Raw genomic sequence first — 24,530 nt, forward strand, 5'->3', positions numbered from 1 at the left:
CACAGAAATAGATCGCAGAGTCTGTCTGTTCGGGGTTGTTCAGTTGCAAGCTGAATTTATTGCTTTCAGTTTTGAGCTGGACGGTGAAGCGATTCTGGAAATCGATCCCACAGCCGCCATACCCACTGCATATCCACTCTATAACGCGTCCCTTTTGCCGATACCAAAACATGGTGTATGTACTCATGCTATCTCCCTTCAAACTGCAGCCCAGACTGACAGTCTGTTCCAGTGAAATCGCAGCCGCGGGAGGAAACTGGACCACGTTAGGTGCAGCCCTAACCCCTAGATTGAAAAAAAAACAAAAATAAATGATTTCGAATAATAGAATAATTTAGCATCGTCATGACTCTGTCAACTAGTTAAAAGACCAATCCAATCAGTCCCAATACCCTACCTTTTCATACAGCTCTACAATTTTCCTTTCAATAATTTATCGAATATTCTCATAAAAATTATTGCTGAATCAGCTTCAGCTTCTATATAGATTTTTTTCTAACTTTTTTCCATTTGCTAAACAGCTTTCCACTGTTGAACACTTACGGTACATCCACCGTCCGAGTAATAAAGACATAAAGACTAATAAGCATGTTCCAGGTGTGGCAACCATTGCTATTCTTATGAAGCGACCCAAAGATGTTGAAGGACAATGTGTTACCTAGATGAGCGTAATCAAGGTAAAATATCCTACTGAGCGGAAGTGCATCAGCTGGAGATGAACTCCATCTGAAGATGGACCAACCAATCGTGCACTGGAATTAAGTCAGGTCAAAATTCCAACAAATGAGCACTTGTTGCTATTGTATTCGGCACTATCATGAACTGTACAAAGGCCCACCTCTGAAGGTAGAAGAACAAACCGCGTTGAGAATGTTGTTTTAGCAATTTCTACCTCTCAAATGACATCTGGAAAGAAAATATTATTTGCATATTCCATTGGCATTTTGTGGGACTGATTGGGAAATGTTGCCTGCCGTGTTTCCTGAGTTTTTACCTGAACTCCTAAGAATTGGTGGCAAAACATAAGGGATTGGCACTTGTGGTTTCATACGGAGATATTGAGCATAAACACAAAACATGGAGGCAATCCTGGACTTTTGTAAAGTTATTCCAGTCACATCGAGAAGACTCACTCAATTTCGTTCAGAACACATTAGGGAACAGAGGAGGGACCATCAGAAGATGCAAAGGAGATTTTACAAAATGTTTCCAAAATTCAGGACGAGAATCTGAAATTATTTTCCTTATAGCAAAGTGATATTGCGGGAGCTTAATAGAAGTGGACAATTTTAGGACAGGTATAAATAAGGATGGTTGATAAAAGCTGCTCCCATGAGCTGTTGACACAGAAATGATGAATCATAGATCTAAGGTTTTGTGGATTGAATTTCGGAATGAACAGTTTTACACAGGGAATCATAGCAACGTGAAACTTGATGCATGCGTGAACATGGAGAGCTACATGTGTAGAACGAGGAATAGAATTATTGCTCCATAGAGAGCTGTCACGGACCAGATAGGTGGAATTGCCTCTGTTAGTTCTGCAATAATTTCGCGACTCCATGACTGGCTGTGAAGTGTTTGTAAGTAGAAACTCACACATTACCATTACCAAATGAATATCAACATGCTCGTTGGTTTACTGAACTCTCTAGAGTGCACTAGTCACAGATGGAGCTAGGTACGTGTTGGCATAACAAGCAGGTTTTTGTATTAGTCTGTGGTTAGGTTGTGTTTCTGTGCCGTACTAGCTACACAGTAGTAGGTTGCAGAGTCTACCGACTGTGAATTCTTCAGCTTCAGGATAAATCGGTTATTTGAAGAGTCGTGTTGCACTTCCAATCTATTATTCAAATCTGACGCACAGCTTTTATATTCATTGCACAACCATTCTATTGCTGTCCCTTGTTGGCGGTACCATTGCATAGTATAGCTGCTCATGCTCTCTCCCTTCACACTACAGGTCAAAGTGGCAGGATGTCCGTGTGGAATCGTGGCCCCTGCTGAAGACTGGACTACAGTCGGCGCAGCTCGAATCCCTAGAACATATCCCAAGAAGGGTAATGTTATAGGTTAAGGCAACAAATCGAATGAAACCAAAGAATGTTACAATTGCAGGAGAGGTAATTCGACCACTTTCCTCTGATGGCCTTTTCCGTGAGCTGTCTGCTCAGTTGTTTTTATATTTCTACTCTTACGTATTACCTTCTAGTTCCCTCCCTCAAACATTGATCCAATTCCATTTAATTTTGAAACGTAGTATTGAATATCCTCCAAATGGGTATAATTAAGATTTCTCCAATTTTACTGTTTCGAAAGGTGTGTTCGACCCCTAATACTTACACTGAATCCATTGAGCGAGCAACAGGGTGAGACAGATTGTGATCGCTTGAACTGACATTGCCATCGCTCTTTTCAGGAACTGAGCGCCAGCGTTACTGGTCGATAGGAGGGCGCTTTTGAAATGCTGCCATAGATAAACCACTAGATTGGTGAACTGTGATTGACAGTTTCCCGGCCAATCATGTGACTGAACCAACAAATTCTATTGATGTCTTTTTTTCTCGCAAACCCGTTCTAATCTGTAATCGCTACCTACGCTTTTTTCTCCTTAAACCCTTTACTTTCCGCTCGCCTTTTTCACACAATTCTGGATCAGTGGTGCTGGAAGAGCACAGCAATTCAGGCAGCATCCGAGGACAGGCAAAATCGACGTTTCGGGCAAAAGCCCTTCATCAGGAATAAAGGCAGAGAGCCTGAAGCGTGGAGAGATAAGCTAGAGGAGGGTGGGGGTGGGGAGAGAGTGGCATAGAGTACAATAGGTCAGTGGGGAAGGAGATGAAGGTGATAGGTCAGGGAGGAGAGGGTGGAGTGGATAGGTGGAAAAGGAGCTGGGCAGGTCGGACAAGTTCGGACAGGTCAGGGGATCGAGTTGCTGGAGGTTAGAAGCTAGGATGAGGTGGGGGAAGGGGAAATGAGGAAACTGTTGAAATCCACATTGATGCCCTGGGGTTGAAGTGTTCCGAGGCGGAAGATGAGGCGTTCTTCTTCCAGGCGTCTGGTGGTGAGGGAGCGGCGGTGGAGGAGGCCCAGCACCTCCATATCCTCGGCAGAGTGGGAGGGGGAGTTGAAATGTTGAGCCACTGGGCGATTTGGTTGATTGGTGCGGGTGTCTCGGAGATGTTCCCTAAAGCGCTCTGCTAGGAGGCGCCCAGTCTCCCCAATGTAGAGGAGACCGCATCGGGAGCAACGGATACAATAGATGATATTAGTGGATGTGCAGGTAAAACTTTGATGGATGTGGAAAGCTCCTTTGGGGCCTTGGATAGAGGTGAGGGAGGAGGTGTGGGCGCAGGTTTTACAGTTCCTGCGGTGGCAGGGGAAAGTGCCAGGATGGGAGGGTGGGTCGTAGGGGGGCGTGGACCTCCTTTTTCACACAATTCTTGCCCATTTTTCATTAATCGGGAATTACATCTTTGCCATTCAGTGAGAATTAGGTTTACGTGCTGAGACTTTGGGTTCTACTGCTGTGGTGATGTTTAAGGCTTAAGAAACACATGAGAGGAATCTCGAAACTGAAATATCAGAGCCAGCTACCTGATATTTCTTACCAGCTATCGAGATGCTGAATATATTTGCTAGTCTTTAGTGAACCTTTGGCCTGGCTATATACTCCAGAGGTCACGTCAGCGTCAAGACAGTTGGTGTAGGCTGTCGATGGACCACTTCCATCTGGTTCACATCTAGCATCTTGACATCATTGGGATGAAGACCTTGTCCTTCTTGTATAACAAATCAGCACGATACCCAATATTCCAGTACAGTTTTCAACATCTCACTAGGAGAGCACATCAAATTTTACCTGAATTTTAGATACCAGAAATGTATGTCAGCAGGCTGATTTCCTTTGTATCATGTGGCGTGTTGACACAGGAGATGCGTCAAGAAATGTTATTCCGCTATTCCTGCATTGGCTGGCGAGTCATAGAGTACAGTAATACAGCATGGAAACATGCCCTTTGGCTCGAACTTGTCCATGCTGGTTTGATTTTCCAAAGTGCAACACCTCACACTTATCTGTATTGAATTGCATTTGGCAATCCTCAGCCCACTTCCCCATCTGGTCAAGATCCCTCTGTAATTTTTGATAACTTTCCTCGGTATCAATGATACATTTTTTTTAATCATCTACAGAATTACTAATCATGCCTGCACATTCACATCCAGACCACTTATATGAACTACAAATAACAATGGTCACAGAACTGAGCCCTGTGGCACATCACTAGTCACAGGCCACCGCTGCAAGAACACCCTTCAACCATCATCCACTGCTTCCTACCATTTAGTCAATTTTGAATCCAATTAGCTAGCTCTCCTTGAGACCTCCATGCAAGCCTGCTATGCAGCCATTACTAAGATCTGTTTAGACAACATCCATTGCCATATCCTCGCAAATCTTCTTGGTTACCTCTTTAAACACTCAAACATGACCTCCAGCACACAAATCCATGCTGACTATCCCTAATTAGACAGGTAGATGAAGGTGGGTTGAAGGTGATACTTCGAAGAGGACGGTGGAGCAGATAGGTGGGAAGGAAGATGGACAGGTAGGGCAGGTCAAAAGGGAGGTGCCGAGTTGGAAGTTGGATATAGGATTAGGGGAGGGGTGGGGAAATGAAGAAACTGATGAAATCCACGTTGTTCCCATGTGGTTGGATGGCACTAAGGTGAAAGATGAGGTGTTCTCCCTCCATGCGTCGGTGGTAAGGATTTGGTGGTAGAGGAGGCCCAGAACCTGCATGTCTTTTGGGAGTAAAAGGGACAGGTAAAATGTTCAGCAATGGAGTGGTGGGGTTGTTTCGCATGTGTGTCCTGGAGATCTTCCCTGAAGCAAGTAGGTGTCCTGTCTCCCCAATGTAGCGGAGACCATTCCCTTCATGACTCTCTTGTCAAGTCCATGGCCCCCCACCAACCCACCCTCCCCTCCTAGCACCTTCTCTGCCACTGCAAGAATTACAAAAGCTGTGCCCATACCTGCCAGCTTACCTCCCTCCAAGGCCCCAAAGGAGCCTTCCAAATCTGTCAGATTTACCTGCACTTTCGCACACGTCATTTACTGGATCACATTGTTCTGGATGTGTTCTTCTCTATATTGGGGAGACAGAACGCCTACTTACAGAGTGCTTCTGAGAACATCTCCAGGACACACGCATGAAACAATGCCACCACCCCGTGACTGACCACTTTAACTCCCCCACCCACTCTCCCAAGGACATGCAGGTTCTGAGCCTCCTCCATTGCCAAACACTGACCACCCAATGCCTGGAGAAAGAATGCCTCATCTTCCGCCTTAGGGACCGCTAACAACATGAGATCTATTTGGATTGGACCAGTTTCCTCATTTCCCCTCCCCCCACCTTATCCCAGATCCAATCTTCCAATTCAGCACCGCCCTCTTGACCTGTTCTACCTGTCCATCTTCATTTCCACTTATCCGCTCCACCCACCTCGGCAACCTGTCACCATCACCCCCACCTTCATCTACCTACGGCATTCTCCGCTACCTCCCACCTTCATCTACCTACGGCATTCTCCGCTACCTCCCCCCCCCCCCCCCCCATTAATCTCTTAGCCCCTTTCGTGCACAAACTTCACTCCTGATGAAGAGATAATGCTCGGAACATCGATTCTCTTGTTCGGATGTCACCTGCCCAGCTGTGTTTTTCCAGCACCACACTCTCGACTCTGCTCTACAGCATCTGCAGTGCTCAATTTACCCCTAATTAGACCTCGACTAGCCAAACGTTTGTTGATCCTGTCACCCAGGATCTTCTCCAACAAGTTGCCTATCGCTGATGTCAGGATCACTGGCCAGTAGTTCCCTGATTTGTCTTTGCTTCCTTTCTTAAAAAGTGGAATAATATTAGCCACCCTCCAGTCTTCCAGAACTTCACCAGTGGCTGAAGATGAGGATTTGCACCTGCTGATCGAAAACAATCTTGGTATCTGCAAGTGGAAGCGTTTTTTCTTGATGTGTGGAACGAGCTCATGGGTTTGGTACCTTTAAATGAATATGTTGTCCAAGATAGCCCGAGAGAGCTTCAGGAACCTGGCAATCATATTGAATATGGTGGACACTATAGACGACCATTCTGATCTTTACGGGGACCTACTCTCTCCCCAGCTACCCTTTTACTGTTAATATAACCAGAGAACGTCTTGTCTGCCAAATCCATCTCATACCCTCTTTTGCTCTTCTGATTTCTCTCTTAAGTGAGCTTTTCATTTTTATAATCATGTATGATTCACTTCAGCCTGAGAACTTAAATCTAAAGCCTACCTTCTTTTTCCTAACTAGAACCTCAATGTTCCTTACACATTGCCTGGACTCTTGACATCACACTTTTAAAAGCCTCCTACTATCCAGTCATTCATCTTCCTTCATACAGACTCACACAATCGACCTCTGCTAGATCCTACCTAATGTCCCCAAAATTGGCCCTGCTACAGTTTAGCACCTTAACCTGTAGACCCGTCCTATCTTTATTCAAGACTATGTTAAAACTAAGACAGTTATGGTCACTGGACCCAAAATGCTCTCCGACTGACACTTCTGTCACTTGGCCGACATCATATCATTTGAGGAACTCTTGTGTTGCACCCTCCCGAATACGGTCCTCTACATATTGATTTAGGAAACTTTCTTGAACACATATGACAAATTCCACCCCATATTGGATTTTTACACTCTGGACGCTCCAGTCAATACAGGGGTAATTAAAATCTCCAACCAATACTACTCTATTATTTCTCGAGGTATCTGCAATATCTCTACACATCTGCTCCTCTAACACCCGCTGGCAATTTGGAGGTCTATAATGCAGTCTCAAATGAGTGGCCGTCCCCTTCTTGTTTCGAAGTTCCAACCATAAGGCCTTATTTGATTATCCTCTTAAGAATATCCTCTCGATGTACTGTTTTTATATCCTCACTTATCAAAATGGCCCCTCCTTGCTTACTTGTATTGTACTTCTGTCACGTCTGTAGGTTCTGCATCCTCTCGCACTGAACTGCCAGTCCTGCCCTTTTCTCAGCCTGTTTCTGTTATGTTTGCAATATCCCAGTCCCCAGACCCAATCAATGCTGTAAGCTCGTCTGCCTTACCAGTTAGTCCTGTGGACTGTGCCTTAAACCTCAATTTCAGTGAAGTCCCTTGTCACCTAATACCATTCTGAAGTTCGATACTAAACATTCATTGTCTGACTCAACATTCAGTTCCCGAGATGAAGGAAGAGTAAGCACTTTTGTGGCCACCTGAACAGAGGAGAACACAGGGTTACACTGAGGATTTGCACCTGTTGATCGAAAACAATCTTGGTATCTGCAAGTGGAAGCCTTTTTTCTTGATGTGTGGAACGAGCTCATGGTTTTGGTACCTTTAAATGAATATGTTATCCAAGATAGCCCTAAAGAGCTTCAGGAACCTGGCAATCATATTGAATGTGGTGGACACTATCACATACGCTCTGGGGCATACTAAAATTAGTAACGTTGGAATTTTGATAGTTTATGACAGCAACTGAATAAGAACCCTCGAAGCTCTGAGTTAGTTGATCTTTTACTTAGCATGTAGGTATGTTGCCTGAAACATATCTGTATCTGTGCCTCCAATGAACTATTGTGTGCCAGAGAAAAGAAAGATGGATACCAGAATTGCGAAAAAGGTGTAGTTGTATATGTTAAACGGTTTTAAATAAGCATACAAAATTCATGTCATATGTCACATACAGTATATGGCATATCATTGAAATAAAATTTGCCAAAAATGATATTAAGGTGGCTTCCATAAGCGTCTTTATGGTCATGCTGGCAAGGTCCACATTTGTTAAGTCGTGCCATGGAAAATAGGATCTGAAGTGGGCCATTCTGCCACACTTTCCTATTACAGCATTCATAACCCAGTGAAATGAGGAACTCAGACATTGTTCCAGGGTAGATGGCATCTAACTGGGAAAGCAAATTGGCGAAGTTCCCAATCGTATCTTACCTTTGTCCTCCTAGGCATCAAGTTTATCTTCTGGTTGGAAGGTGCTATCGATGAGACAGACTGCGCATTTGTGGTGGGGGGATTGAATGTTTGTGGATACGGTACCTCCAATGAACTATTGTGTGCTGGATGGCATTGACTTCCTTGGTGGTTATTGGAGTGTGTGCATCCAGGCAAGTGAAGAGTGTTCAATCACTCCTCTGACTTGTACCTTGTGCATGTTGTACAAACTTTAGAAAATCAGGAACTGAGCTACCAACCGGTGAATTCTCATCTGCTGTTATAGTCAGAGTAGTTTTATGGCTGGTCCAGTTCTGGGGTTGTGTTCAATTAGGATTCTCGGGTTGTTGGTAGTGGGGGATGCTCCTGTTGCAGTAAATCTCTTGCAGTCTCTCAAGCACACGGCTTACCTGCGATTACTGACATCTATATGATTAAATGTGATACCTCAGCAAGCACGTTAAGTTGCTTGGAGAACAACATTGTGAAGTAAATGTATAGTTCTGCTACGGATGCACAAGATGCTACTTCAAGCCTTTGGTGATGGCAAGACATACCAGCAGGGGTTAATTGTGAATACATCAGAATCCTTGGGCGAATTCACAATTACGTCTGCGTTCAGTTGAGTTTTACTGTCTGCTTTGCTCATACAATGTTATACAGTGCACGTCGGTGAGCCCGTCGTGGTGGTATGCTTATACTGTGAAAGGTGCCGACTTTCAAGTGAGGCATTAAGGCCCGTCTGCACTCTTGCTTTGTGTAAAGGTTTCGAGATGCGCTGCTAGCAGGTGGAAAGTTTAGATTAGATTCCCTACAGTATGCAAACAGGCCATCGACTCAACAAGTCCACACCGACCCTCTGAAGAGAAACCCACCCAAAACCAATCGCCTACCCTTTATTTACCCCTGACTAATGCACCTAACACTATGGGCAATTTAGCATGGCCAATTCACCTGACCTGCGCATCTTTGGATTGTGGGAGGAAACCGACGCAGACACGGGGAGAATATGCAAACTAACACAGATAGCAAACTAAATACAGGAAAGCAGTGGCTCCAGAAAACATATTCAAGAACAAAGGAAATGTAAGCATTCACAAACGGAACCATTGCAGAGTTCTGGGGAAAGGGCAGAGTTTAGGGCAATGCAAACATGTTTGGAAACACTGGTACAGCCATACGGACAGAATCAACTCTTAAGTGTCCTATCCATCCATGGCGAAAGAAAATGAGGGTCGAATGACATGAAATGTCAGATAATGAGTTCTGCGTATTGTTTATTTTTATAACTATAGACCATCCTTCTCAGATGCTGTGTGATAAAACGAGTGTAGAAGTAGACGTCAGTGTGAGACGGAGGGACATCTCTAACTTCCATATCTAACAGCATGTTGCTGATCCTGACTGCCTTAACAATCTCGGAGGTCTAATTGGAAACAAAACCTACTCTGACGGAGTGAAAAGAGCTCCTAAAGGCCGATCTGGTTGTTGTCATACCAGAACGGAATGCTATGGCCAGTATTTATCAGCGTACATTTGAATCTGTCTAACTTGTCTGTCGCCACTGACTCCAGAGAGGGTGTCTGCGCCAAGGAAGAGGCTAGTGCTTCTGTCACATTTGATGTCTGTTAGACTCTCATTTAAGTCAATTTTAGATTAAAGCAGAGAAAATATTTAGAGAAACTACAACATCCATCTATAAAACGTCAAAACTGATTGCGGAAAGCATAGAATCTCTTTAGCACTGTGTGAGTTCGCCAAAGTATAATCATTGTTGTGATTGAGATGCCAGGCGACCAATTTCAGTACAGCAAGCTACCACTAATCACAATAAATAAATAGCCACGATACAGTTCTTTTTGACATTTTTTCGAGGTAACATGCTGCCTCAACACAATTTCTGTGAGTCCTCTAATACTCTATCAGTTGTGCCACGTGATCATTTACACCCCCTGGAGAGTGAAGCTGAGTTTAATTGTTGTGTCACACTACTGAGGCACTAGCCCAGGGAACATCAATCAAAATTGTGCTCTCAACAGTCAACAGAAGCAGTCGGCACCAGCAGCGTTGAATTTAGCAGCAATACTGCTACCAGCGAGTTGAAAACTACCACTATGATGCAAAACACCACAAAGACATCTGTAAATATTTGGTGCTTTGACCTACGCAGGATTAGTGATATCATCAATGTAGATAATGAATTCAATCCAATCGTTCTCGATGTGAGGGAAGAGACCTCAAGACCACCTTTGGAGCTACTCTCTAGCTGTTAAAATAGCACGCTTATGTAGACTTCCTGCCTTCTCCACATTCCACCTCATTCTTCAGACAGTGCATCACCTTCACGGAGTTCGAGAACACGGAATGGACAGCTCCCTTGTTAGAGATTAGAATTAGATGTTGCTATGACAGAGTTGTTCACGATGAATTGTTTGTTGAAGTTGAATGAAATGACCGAAGTGGTAGTTATGACTAAGGCCTTAAATCAATCATTTGCTCACCCAGAAAATGTTAAAGAAAATGAGAAAAACTCGGAACCAGAACCACTCTGCTCATATATAGAGAATGCTGGAACAGAAGCAAAGATTGCTGGAAAAGTTGAACGGGTCTGGCATCTGCGGAGAGAAACTAGAGTTAACATTTCCGGTCCAGTGACTCTTCCTCAAAACTCATCCAGAATGCTGGCCCAGCTTAATTTAAGATTTTCTCCAAGACTATCCCCTACATATTCACATGTTTAAGTGCGTTGTTATTCTGGTTTCACCCCTCCTTCGGTACAAGAAGCATTGTAGATTCAGAGATCCATTCACCTCATGCGACCTTAGGAACTGGCCAGCGACAGTATCTCCGAGGCAGGAAAGCAAGGAACATTTACACCAACATTTACTTCATTTTTGAAGAGCGACCAACGGTGAAACGCGGACTTTAAACGTTCTTTTTGGATCTACTTTCAAATTAAGATCAAGTGGCGTAACTTCTGCTTCCCGTCTGCCTCTCCCTAGTTCCCTCCTGTACCAAAATTCTCCTTTGAATTATTGTTAGCTAATTAGTTTTCATGAAAACAAAATTATCTACGAATTATCCACCTGCTTCGAGAAAAGAAAGCTCTTCATCTGTTTAAAAATGAGGCTTCTTAATCATAGTATTTAAATTGTTCTAGTCTCTGCAGGAAGAGGAAACATGTTTCTTGTGTCCATCTAATCATTTCCCTGAAGAGCTCCTTTTTTTCAACAAGACCATTTCTCATTCTTCTCAACGCTAATTCATGTAGATCCAGCCTGTTCAACCTTAACAAGGTCAAGATAGGATTGAGTCGTCTGAACCTTGTCTGCTTTTAAGGCAATGATATTATTTTTAGTAAAAGGAGACCAAACTTTACACAATATTCCAGGTGTGGTCTCACCAAAGTTCAGTACAGTTGAAATAAAATTTCTCTACTTGCATGTTGTGACACGAAGCTAGTCCTTTCTTTTTTCTAACAGCAGTTCCTTGGCTCAAGGAGACTCTGTCCTTGATTTCTTTTTCAACAGGGTAATAAACCGGTCCTGGCTCCAATCTGTCTGGTTTGGTACAGAGATGAAAACGATTTTGAAAAGTCTTTTGTTTATGTGTAAACAGATGAGACTTCAGGCCAAAGTGGTCATGTTTTAGAAATGACCTGTATATGAAAAGGGGATGGTCAGCTCTCGAGCAGAGCTGAGCAGTTTAATTCAGTCCTGTACTGTTTGGAAGTTCAACAGGGAATTGTGTGAAAACGCTCTCTTTCTTTTCTGCCCTCCAACTTCAACATGCAAGCCTGTGTTCCATTTATATTGGTTTTTAAAAGGGAGTTTGCTTATTGGGACTATTGTATACATTCAGAACAGCATAATAAAGTCTAGTTGGATAGACTGAATTCTTTAGGGATTCTTTATTCTGTTCTTTGTGTTTCGTTGCATAATTTTGTGAATAACACTTTGTCTTTGCAAAGATTTAGGGTGTAGGTTTGCTCACTGAGCTGTAGGTTTGATATCCAGACGTTTCATTACCTGGCTAGGTAACATCATCAGTGGCGACCTCCAAGTGAAGTGAAGCTGTTGTCTCCTGCTTTCTATTTATATCTTTTTCCTGGACGTGGTTCCTGGGATTTGTGGTGATGTCATTTCCTGTTCGTTTTCTGAGGGGTTGATAGATGGCATCTAGATCTATGTGTTTGTATATGGCGTTGTGGTTGGAGTGCCAGGCCTCTAGGAATTCTCTGGCATGCCTTTGCTTAGCCTGTTCCAGGATAGATGTGTTGTCCCAGTCGAAATGGTGGGTTTTTTTCATCCGTGTGTAGGGCTAAGAGGGAGAGTGTCGTGTCTTTTTGTGGCTAGCTGGTGTTCGTGTATCCTGGTGGCTAACCTTCTTCCTGTTTGTCCTATGTATTGTGTGTGGCAGTCCTTGCATGGAATTTTGTAGATGATATTGGTTTTGTCCATGGGATGTACTGGGTCTTTTAAGTTTGCTAGTTTTTGTTTGAGAGTGTTGGTGGGTTTGTGTGCTACTAGGATTCTGAGGGGTCTTAGTAGTCTGGCTGTCATTTCTGAAACTTCTTTGATGTATGGGACAACGCAACTATCCTGGGACAGGCTAAGCAAAGGCATGCCAGAGAATTCCTAGAGGTAAAAAGGCCTGGCACTCTAACCACAACGCCATAAACAAACACATAGATCTAGATGCCATCTATCAACCCCTCAGAAAACGAACAGGAAATGACATCACCACAAACCCCAGGAATCCCATCCAGGAGCAAGATATAAATAGAAAGCAAGAGACAACAGCTTCGCTTCACTTGGAGGTCGCCACTGAAGATGTTACCTGGCCAGGTAATGACACGTCTGGATATCAAACCTACAGCTCAGCAAGCAAACCTACACCCTAAACCTTTTGCCTGTTTTAAAATCTCGTAGTCAACCTCGCTATCTTACTCCGGGTAATTTTCACTGTGCACTTACTGAAGCAAATTGCAAAGTTATGGTCTGGGGATGCCTGGTTAAGAAAGTTTTGAGTGGTCTGGCTTCATTCAAAACAGTTGCAACCTGATGGTAAGAAGTTCCAACGCACCACTTATCTTCCGAATCACTTGCTTTACCTGCATGTGAGCCTTTCTGTTTAATTGCGCCAGAACACTGAGGTATTTCCTCAATGTTGCATTCTGCACTACCCCTTCATCCAAGTAATTGACACAACTATTAAATAGTTCACATATCAAAACTGATTCTGTCGTGCTGTACTAGTTACAAATTGGCAATATAAAAGACCATGCCAAACAATCTTGTATGTGTGCTAAGATGTTACTTCATATAGCATGTGCTCTTATCTTGAACGTTATGAAATGTATTTTAAAGTCCAAAAACACAATATCAACTAGGTCCTCTGTTTTGCATTTTGCTTGTTCCTAACTAAAATGACTAATAAATTAGTTGAACATTATTTGCCTTTCACACAACATTCAAATTTATTGACTATACCTGACCACATCGTTAATGTTTAGACATCCCAATATAACATCCTTAATAACAGGTTAATAACAGATGAATGTTAGGCCAACTAGCATATTTTCTGTTTCCCTCCTTTCTTGAACAAACACGTTACATTAGCTATTTTCACAAAAGGTTAGGATCCTTTTATAGCCTGATGAATTTTGGAAAAGGATAATCTCTCTCTCTCTCTTTCTCTCTCATCCAGTCAGTTATTTTAAGGCCTTAGGGTACAAGCTATCAGATCCTGGAGATTTGCCAGTCATAAGGCCCAAGCTTTCTTAGCACATTTTCCCTAGCAATTGGAATTGCTTAAAGAACCTCTCCCCATTCTTTCCTGATTTGCTAGTATATCTATGATGTTACTTGCATCTTCTGTTGTGAGGACAGAAATAAACAACTATTCAATGCTTCTAATATTTGATTGTTTTCCATTATAAATTCCCAGGCTCACCCTCCAGAAGACTAACACTAGATTTAGTTCCTGTTTTCTTGTGTAAATACTTGCACAAATTCTATTGTTATTATGTTAGAACAAAGAAAATTTACAGCACAGGAACAGGACTTTCGGCCCTCCAAGCCTGAGCCGATCCAAATCTACTGTCTAAACCTGTCTCCCTATTCCTAAGCATCTGAATCCCTCTGCTCATCACCTACTCATACATCTGTCCAGATGCATCTTAAATGAATCTACCGTGCCTACCTCGAGTACCTCTGCTGGAAACGCGTTCCAGACACACTCCACCCTCTGTGTAAAGTACTTGCCTCGTGTATCCCCTTTAAACTTTTCACCTCTCACCTTGAAAGCGTGACCTCTCGTTATTGAATCCTTCATCTTGGTAAAAAGCTTATCTCTGTCTACCCTGTCGATACCCTTCATGATTTTGTAAACCTCAATCAGGTCCCCTACAATCTCCTTTTTTCTAATGAAAACAAATCTGACCTACCCAACCTCTCTTCATAGCTAGCACCTTCCATATCAGGCAACATCCTCGTAAACCTTCTCTGCACCCTCTCCAAAGCGTCCACATCCTTTTGGTAATATGGCAACCAGAACTGTACACGGTATTTTAAATGTGGCCAAACCAATATCTTGTACAATTTTAACATGACCTGCCAGCTCATATAATCAATACCCCGTCTGATGAAGGCAAGCATACCATATGCCTTCTTGACCACTCTATCCACCTGTGCAGCAAACTTCAGGGTACAATGGACCTGAATTCCCAGATTTCTCTGCTCATCAACTTTTCCCAAGGCTCTTCCATTCATTGTATATTTTGCTCTAAAATTAGACTTCCTAAAATGCATCACCTCATATTTGTCTGGATTGAACTCCATCTGCTGCTTTCCTGCCCCACTCTCCAGCCTATCTATATTCTCCTGGATTCCTTGACAGTCCCTTATGCTTTCTGCTACTCCATCAATCTTCGTATCATCAGCAAACTTGCTGATCATACCAACAGTGCCCTCTTCCAGATCGTTTAGGTATATCAGTGATCCCAACACTGCTCCCTGTGGAACACCACTGGTCACCTTTCTCCATTTCGAGAAACTTCCTTCAACTACTGCTCTCTGTCTCCTGTGCTCAACCAGTCCTTTATCCACCTAGCTAGAACACCCTGCACGCCATGTGACTTCACTTTCTCCTTTAGTTTACGATGGGAAACCTTACCAAACGCTTTACTAATGTCCACATGTGTGACATCTACAGCCCTTCCTTCATCTATCAACTTGGTCACTTCCTCGAAGAACTTTATTAAGTTGGTAAGACACTATCTCCCCGGTACAAAGCCATGTTGCCGATCACTGACATGCCCATTCTTTCCTTAATATAAATTGATCTTATCACTCAGTACCTTATCCAGCAACTTTCCCACCACTGACGTCAGGTTCACTGGTCTGTAGTTACCCGGAATAACTATCCTTCTTGTACAGAGGGACAACATGAGCAAAGTTCCAGTCTCCTGCCACCTCACCTGTATTTAAAGTTGCCACAAAGATACCTGTCAGGGCCCCAGCTATTTCCTCTCTCGCCTCCCTCAGCAACCTGGGATAGATCCCATCCCGTCCTGGGGATTTGTCCACCTTAATAATCTCTAGCCTACCCAACACATCTTTCCTACTTAGGTCAACGTGATCCAAACTAATCAAACTTCCATCTCGAATCTCAAAATTCATCATGTTCCTCTCCTCAGTGAACACTGATGCAAAGTAATCATTCAGACTCTCACCCATTCTCTCAGGTTCGACACACAGCCTTCCTCCATTATCATTTAGTGGACCATTCCTTTCTCTAGTTACCTGCTTGCTTCTTATGTAAGAATAAAATGCTTTGGGATTCTCCTTAATTCTGCTCGCTAAAGCTATTTCATGACCCATTTTAGACTGCTTGATTCCTTGTTTAAGACTGGGCCTACTCTTCTGATATTCCTCCAGGGCCCATTCTGTTCTTAGCTGCCTGCACCTTATGTACGCTTCCCTTCTCCTCTTGGCGAGTTGTACGATTTCTCCTGTCATCCACAGTTCATGAATCTTGCCTTTTCTATCATTCGCCTTCAACGGGGTATGCCTATCTTGCACTATCTTTAACCTATCTGTGAAAGTTTCCACATATCAAATGTGGACTTTCCTTCAAAAGCTGTGTCCAATCCACATTTCCCAGTTCCTGATGATATAATTGGCCTAGGCCCAGTTTAGTACTCTTCCCTTAGGACCAATCTCATCTTTGTTTACGCGTATTCTAAAACTTACAGAATTGTGGTCACTGTTCCCAAAGAACTCCCCCACTGCAACTTCTACTACCTGGCCTGGCTCATTTCCCAGTACCAGCTCCAATATGGCCCCTTCCCTCGTCGGACTATTGACATACTGCTCTAGAAAACTCTCTCATATGCTTCCTACAAATTGTACCCCTTCCAGACCTCTGACACTAAGTGAATCCCAGTTATTGTTGGGAAAACTAAAATCTCCCATCACCACTACCCTATTGCCTCTACATCTTTCCATAATCTGTTTACCTATTTGTTCTTCTACCTCACGCGCACTGTTGGGAGGCCTTTATACAGCCCCAACAATGTAATTGCGCCCTTCTTATTTCTCAGTTCCACCCATAATGCCTCACTACCTATGTTTAAGCTGGCTTTCACTCATACTCTACTTTCTCCATGTTTTTAGTGATTCTTTCATGGTTCCAAAAATAGAAATAATCTTCTAATTAAAATAAATATCGCAGAGTTTGGCAGTCTTTGTTTAAATTTTGACACTATCTTTTACATCCGTAAATGTTCCCGGCTAACTCTTCTTTGTCAACAAGTCTTTCTTTCTCATTGAGAGGAAAGAAGGGGACTCATATACTGGCAGGGAGATTTGCTAGAGCTGCTCGGGAAGGATGGGACCCAGTGAGGTAGTGAGGAAAGAGATCAATCTGAGACTGAAGAGAGACAAACAGTCAGGGCTGGCAGGGTCAAGGTAGGACAAATAAATTAGACTGCATTTATTTCAATGCAAGGGACCTAACAGGAAAGGCAGATGAACTCAGGCTATGGTTAGAAACATGAAACTGGGGTATCATCGCAATTACAGAAACATGGCTCAGGGATGGGCAGGACTGGCAGCTTAATGTTCTAGGATACAAATGCTACAGGAAGGATAGAAAGGGAGGCAAGGGGGGGGTGGCCTTTTTGATAAGGGTTAGCATTACAGCTGTGCCGAGGGAGGGATATGCTCGAAATACATCCAGGGTAGTTATTTGGGTTGAATAGAGAAATAAGAAAAGGATGATAACCTTATTGGGATTATATTATAGACCCACTAAAAGTCAGAGGGAAATTGAGAAAAAAACTTATAAGGAGATCTCAGCTATCTATACGAAAAATAGGGTGGTTATGGTAGGGGATTTTAACTTTCCAAACATAGACTGGGACTGCCATGGTGTTAAGAGTTTAAATGAAGAGGAATTTGTTAAGTGTGTACAAGACAATTTTCTGATTCAGTATGTGGATGTACCTAAGAGAGAAAGTGCAAAACATGACTTACTCTTGGGAAATAAGGCAGGGTAGGTGACTGAGGTGTCAGTGGGGGAGCACTTCGGGGCCAACGATCATAATTTTGACGTATTAGGCAAGAACGTTCGAAAGACGACTTGGAGCAGATTTTCGCAGGTAAAGGGACGGCTGAAAAATGGGAAGCCTTCAGAAATGAGATAACAAGAATCTCGATAATATATATCCTTGTTAGGGTGAAAGGAAATATTGGTAGGTATAGGGAATGCTGGATGACTAAAGAAACTGAGGAGTTGGTTAAGAAAAAGAAGGAAGCATATGTAAGGTATAGACAGGATGGATCATGTGAATCCTTAGAAGATTATAAAGGAACTAGGAGGATACTTAAGAGAGAAATCAGGAGGGGAAAAGGGGGACATGAGATAGCTTTGGCAAATAGAATTAAGGATAATCCAAAGAGTTTTTACAAATACATCAAGGACGAAAGGGAAACTAGGGAGAGAATAGGGCCCCTCAAAGATCAGCAAGGTGACCTTTGCGTGGAGCTGCAGAAAATGGGAGAGATACTAAATGAGTATTTTGTATCAGTATTTACTGTGGAAAAGGATATGGAAGATATAGACTGTAAGGAAATAGATGGTGACATCTTGCAAAATGTCCATATTACAGAGCAGGAAGTGCTGGAGGTCTTGAAACGCATGTAAGTGGATAAATCCCCAGGACCTGATCAGGTGTACCCTAGAACTCTGTGGGAAGCTAGAGAAGTGATTACTGGGCCTCTTGCTGAGATATTTGTAGCATCGATAGTCACAGGTGAGGTGCCGGAAGACTGGAGGCTGGCTAACATGGTACCACTGTTTAAGAAGGGTGGTAAGGACAGGCCAGGAACTATAGACCAGTGAGCCTGACCTCAATGGTGGGCAAGTTGTTGGAGGGAATCCTGAGGGACAGGATGTACATGTATTTGGAAAGGCAAGGATTGATTAGGGATAGTCAACATGTGTCCGAGGAAGAGGCAGACATAGTCAACATATGTTCCATGTGCCCGTGGAAGAGGCAAGCATAGCTAGGGACCATGCAGGTGCCCATGGCTAACCCATCGGTCTGAAGAAAGTGGAGGATTCAAAGGAGAAATTGTTGAGGGTGAGGAACAGTTCAGCCAATTGAATGAGTGTGTCGGTGGAGGGGTACTGGTTTGGAGCGGGAGAGAAAGAAATGGAGGGCTTTGAGGCCTGTATCGTGGCGGATGGACATGCACAGGAACGAGACATCCATGGTGGACGGGGAACCGAAAGTACAGAGGAGGTGGAGGGCATGGGTGGTTTCACAAATGTATGTGAGGTGTTTCTGGACTAAGTGGGACAGGGCGTTGTCAAGGTATAAGGAGATACGTTCGGTGGGACAGGAGCAGGCAGAGACAATGGGTTGACTGGGTCAGTCAGGTTTGTGAATTTTGGGAAAGAGGTAGAACCAGGCGGTGTGAAGTTCCAGGACTATGAGGTTGGAGTCTGCAGTCCTCACTTTCTTCTCACTGTAGGTGTAATCGTGGCTTTCTAAATGGAATTGAATAATTACTTGAATGGAAGATGTTTGTAAAATAAAAGAAGGCAATGGACAAAGAATAAGGAAGAGTGACTAAATGATGGAAGGGTCTGAACTGGCTTCATAAATTTAGGATAGTCACATATATCCAATGACGTATTCAGGAGAAATATTTTGTTCAGAAGGTGCCAAGAGTGTGTAACTTAATAGCATGAAGGCTGGTCAAATAAACAGGTGTGAAATGATTAATGTAGAGAAGCTGGAGAAGTGAGAAGGTAATGGGGGCATGTTGATAGTGTGTTTGAAGAGAGCATGAATACCTAATTAGACAAATCTGTAGTAACGACTCATGCGCTCATCTAGTTCTGGCTAATATGCAAAAAATGAAATAATGGTTTAAAATACGTCCCTGCCTACAATTCACCGAACACTTGTTATCCTCATCAAACAAGATTTCAGTTGAGTTAACGGTTTTCAACAGGTGCTGAAACTGCCATCAGAGGGCAGGTGTCTCAATAATAAACCTATCTGTAGCAGATTTTGTACAAATTGAAAGATCAGACATGCTTGTTAGGAGAGACTGGAGACGCCAAGATACTTCTCTTTGCAACCGAGAAGTTTAAGGGAAGATTTGATGGAGTTCCTCAAAATCCTGAAGGCAATTGGTAGAGTTAATGAAGAGGAATTGTTTCCACCTGGAGATGATTCGACAACCAAAGGCCAATAATTGGAGGAGCAAAGTGGAGTTCCTTTATATAGTGAGTTTTTAATCTTCTACACAACGTTACCTTTTAAGTGTGGTGGAAGCAGGCAGTCTAACTAAACCTCGCTCGATGCTAGCTAAGACTGACATCATAAGAAGAGAAGATTCTGTTAAATTCTGTGCATTATCATTTCTACTATGACTTGTTAACACAGTTATCCCAATAACATAACCTCCTTGTTTAATTTAAGTTGTATCTCAAAGGAACAATATTATGTATATTGATACAAATACATCTATTTTAATTTAGTGCAAATTGTAAGTCCAATGTTAGACATATGGATAGAAGAAGGTAAGAAGAAAGTATGGAGGCAGATAGTCAGCAAGATAGATAAGAGAGATAGATAGACAGGAAGATAAACAGATTATAGTAGGATAAATAGAAAGATAAATCTATAATAGATGAGAGATGGGCGATACATGTATAATAGATAAATAGGAGATTGACAATTTCATCTTTGATTGCAGAGACAGATTGATTCACAGACCTCTGGACTCTGAATCTATCCTACATATTATTACATTTCATCAAATGGTAGTGTCTTAGGTGTGTTTTTGTCACACGGTTCAGCCCCACTTTACCTCTGTGCATCACTGCAGGCACAGAAATACTGAGCTGAGTCGCCTGGTTGCACGTTCTCTATATTTAGGTCGAAAGAGCCGTCTGTTGTCTTCTTGGCGAAAAATCTGTCTGTGATTCCGTCCGACCTCTTCGGGTCCTCTCCATGCACTGCGTACAATAGATTTTGCAATCCCTGGCCCGGGAGCTGACGATACCAGTACATGTAAGCATCACTGCCGCTTTGGGTGCAAGGAATAGTTGCAGATCCTTCCAATTTCACCGACACATGCTGCTGAGACTGCACAATCTTCTGAGACTCGCAGAATCCTCGAAATAAAACAGAAGTAGTAATTAGAAACTGAAGATTGCTACTTTCGCCAGAACTTGGATCTGTTAAAAATTAGTTCGTTGTTCATTCCTTCTTTCTTTCCATTATTCATTGTCTCATTCTATATCTATTTCTCTCTGTATAGATCCGTTTTATAATATTTATTTTGTAAACAGCTGTACAGATTTTTGCTCCAAACTGTAAAGACCTCGATGTGACGAGAAATTACATTAACTACCTGCCAAATAGATGAACAGGAACAGGCAGGATAGAAGCAATGTCCGCATCATGTACTAAGGGGGCTGTGAATGCCAGTAAGACTTTAGCCTGGAGGCCTGATCCGGGCAATGTGAACATAACCAACTTAACCTTTTGAGAAATGAACAGTGATCGTCATAAAACTCCGCCCCCACATCCCGAATTGCCAGCTCAAGTCCACACCACCCACATTGCATAGCTCTTCTCATCATATACACTGTAGACATAATTTATGGGACTGCAAGGCTTCAAAACATTCAAGTAGATGAACTCAGCAGTGTCTGATGTAGCTTAATTTTAAACGGGCTGTTCTGACATATTTTGACACACTTCTGGGGCAGCTAAGACTTGAACCCTCACTCTGATAAAGTGGAATGGACCACATCGTCGGGGTGATATATTTCTCTGACCATCTTTACTGTGTTTGGTGAACTAGGTGATTACAGTAATAGCATAAGAAATCGAAGCAGATGTAGGACATTCGAACAATTGAAGCAATATCAAGATTAAGAGGGGATTAAGCCTTCATTCAAAGTCAAGATTAAGAGGGTATTCTATTGAGGCATTCAAAATTGTGGACAATTTTGACAAGCGAAAGAAGGATAGTTTACTTCCACTGGTTAGTATGTCGGTATCTTGGAGTCACAACTTCAAGATTGTGTGCTGGAGAGCTTGGAACAAGATGCGGAGAAACGTCAGTATTCGAAGAGTTGTTTAGATTTGGAATGCGCACCCTGGGAGAGTGGTGGAGGTTTCCGAGTAGAGCTGGATATATATATATCTGAAAGAGATTAAGTTAGAGGGCTACAGAGATAGCATTGGAGAGTAAGACTAGGTAGGTATCTCTTCTGTGGTGTTATATACACGGTGGGTCACATGGCCTCATTGTGTACTGTACAGTTCTATTTATGTATTTTATAACATCACTGGTGATCAGATTATGGCCTCAACTCCACGTTCCGGTCTGTAGAAACACCTATGGTACTGCCAGCCAGACAATTTCATGATTTTGACCTCACAACAACAGTGAATGTTTGGCAATATAATTCCAAATTGGGATTGTAGGATCGTCTGTGATTTTCCCATCTAACTGCTTCCCTGATCCTTCTAGGTTGTGGACACCACAGAATTCTGAAACACTGTTGAAACCAAGAAGTGTAAATGACCAGTCCCGTTGTTTCTTGTCAAGGTTTCTTTGTAGACGTTCTCTCAGGCAGCCATTCATAAGGCTTCTCTGCATTGTTGTATTCTCTTTCGAGATAGTTCTTCATTAGTTCACATGGGACATTAAATTGCGTTAATGGTGCTTTCACCCGCATGAGACTGGATCGGCCTGCATGCCTATCCTGATCCCTGACTCTCCCATATTTTGAAGATTTGAGGTGATGCTGAACTCCTCAATATTTGCTATCTTGAATGTTTCCCCTTTTCTTTGAAAATTGGCACCAAAATGCTTTGCATTCATACCCTTGGGATTTTGTTTCTTCTCATAATATAAATGAACAGCTTCTCCAGACCTGGATTGCATGATTGTTCATTGTAGCAGGTCATATTGACACAGATTATTTCCATGTCTACTCCAGTTTCGTATGTTCTTCTAACAAGTGTCTCCTCATTTCCATCTTAAATGAAGTTGTTGTCTCGATTCAAGATTCCCCTGAGAGAGAGCAGTTTCGCTCTATATTACCCTAACGCTTCCCGTCAGAATTACATATATTTCAATAAGACCACGTCTGATTCTTCTAGATTCCAGTGCAGATAAACATAAATGTCTTGTTTCACAAATCTTACATCCTATGAATGATTCCAGTAAATATTCTCTGGACGGCTTCTACTGCACGTGTATTCCCCCTTATGAAAGGCAAGACTGTCCAAAGAACTCGAGGTGTAGATTCACCAGTTCTCTGTATGGTTTAGCTTGACATCTCCGCTTTTATATTTAAACAAAGTCCTGATTTTAGGACTGTTAGCGTGTTTTAAATCTTTCCAGGATCTCAGACTTCCCTCACACTGCTTTTTCCTCTCACCCCTGCATTGTTCCTATCTCGGGAATCAGCTCCAGGCCTTAGAAAAAACCCTATTTGTGCACGTTCCTGCAGTCCTTCCAAAACCCCTTGTCCCTGTAATCCCCTGCAAATGCTACAACCTCTCTATCTATGCATTCTTCTCCAGCTCCAAAATTCTATGATAATTCTTGTCTGTTCACCATTCTAGATTTCCATTGCTCTGCTACAGGCGACTCTAGTTGCAAATATGAGGCAATAAGCACTTTGGCCTATCGTTGTCATGCTGAAGGAGCGGCGCCTATCACCTGATGAAGGAGCGGCACTCCGAAAGCTAGTGTGCTTCCAATTGAATCTGTTGGACTATAACCTGGTGTTGTGTGATTTTTAACTTTGGGCCTACTGTTGTATTCTCTGTGCCTCTTTACTTCATTTTCCTATTTTGAAATACTCTTGTAAAACTACGTGTTTCAGCAAAGATTAGTCATCTGCCATATATTTTATATTATCCTTTATCACAAGTTTCTTGATCCTGCCCTCATAGTGTGTTGTGTGACATTTTTATTACATCCGCAAAAAGTAATCAATTCTAATCAATCAGCTCTGTACTGTTTGTAATGCCTTCAGATCCTTCTTAAAGCGAAGAGATTAACTGGATGCAATGCTCTAAATGAGGTCTAATTAATGACTGTTACAATTTCAATATAATCTCCTCACATTTGTCTGTATTCCGTTAATGATGAAGACTACAATGGTGTAGATATTTACGATCAAACTATTCAGAGATGTTATTACACATCTATGGAGCAAGTGGGATTTGAACCCAATATCTTGGTCCCGAGTTAGCAACAATATCATTGCATCACAAAAAAACCCTATTCAGATATTGTGTGCTTGACTAACTACTCTGTCACCCTGTCCTACCACTTTCAATGCACGAACACATGCACATTTCCCTTCTAGGATTTAATTCATGTGACGGCTGTCTATCCTTAATTTTCCTGGAAACAGTAGTGGTAAGCTACCTTATTGAACTGGTTCAGTTCGTATAGAGTAGGGGTGTCCACAATGCTGTACCCCTTCGTCACATTCTTTGTCCCTTAAATTAAAGTTAACTACATTGTGATTATTGCTGCCTAGGGGATCCCTTGGTAAAATTACCCAAACTTGCAGTATCGATCTCCCAGAAGGACAACTCCAGCAAAAATCTACTAATTCAACGTTGATTGTTGAAACCTGCAAGCAGCACCACCACACTCCGACATGCGCCTCCAGTAATACCTCAATGAGCCTGGTTTAGAGTTGGTGATTGTTCCCCCAAGTTCCAGACACAGCTCCCTATCCTCTCAGCCGCCCGCATCCCACCTCTCAGCTCCTTGATTCCTCATTTCCCTCTGGTGCACAAAACATAGAACAGTACAGTACTGGAACAAGCCGTTCGGCCCACGATGTTGTGCCAAATCAAACTAATCCCTTCTGCCTGCCCGTGGCCCATATCAAATTATTCCTTGTTTACGCA

General features: G+C 42.7%; 1 long non-coding RNA gene across 2 annotated transcripts in view; it reads left to right on the forward strand.

Moving 5' to 3' along the window:
- Positions 1–23,374, forward strand: part of LOC148136011 (uncharacterized) — a 61,106-nt gene extending 37,732 nt beyond the window's left edge. The window contains exons 1-3 of one of the 2 annotated variants that reach the window (XR_015754751.1): positions 1,470–1,583; positions 1,964–2,123; positions 23,223–23,374. This is a non-coding gene — a long non-coding RNA (uncharacterized LOC148136011). Of the gene's footprint in view, positions 1–1,469; positions 1,584–1,963; positions 2,124–23,222 lie in introns of those variants that run through there. The other variant, XR_015754750.1, reaches the window with a different exon arrangement.
- Positions 23,375–24,530: the final 1,156 nt, after the last annotated feature.

Source organism: Chiloscyllium plagiosum, unplaced genomic scaffold, assembly GCF_037043375.1.
Source record: "Chiloscyllium plagiosum isolate Xiang-an unplaced genomic scaffold, Cpla_swu_hap1 HiC_scaffold_47, whole genome shotgun sequence".
In the NCBI taxonomy this organism is placed as follows: domain Eukaryota; kingdom Metazoa; phylum Chordata; class Chondrichthyes; order Orectolobiformes; family Hemiscylliidae; genus Chiloscyllium; species Chiloscyllium plagiosum.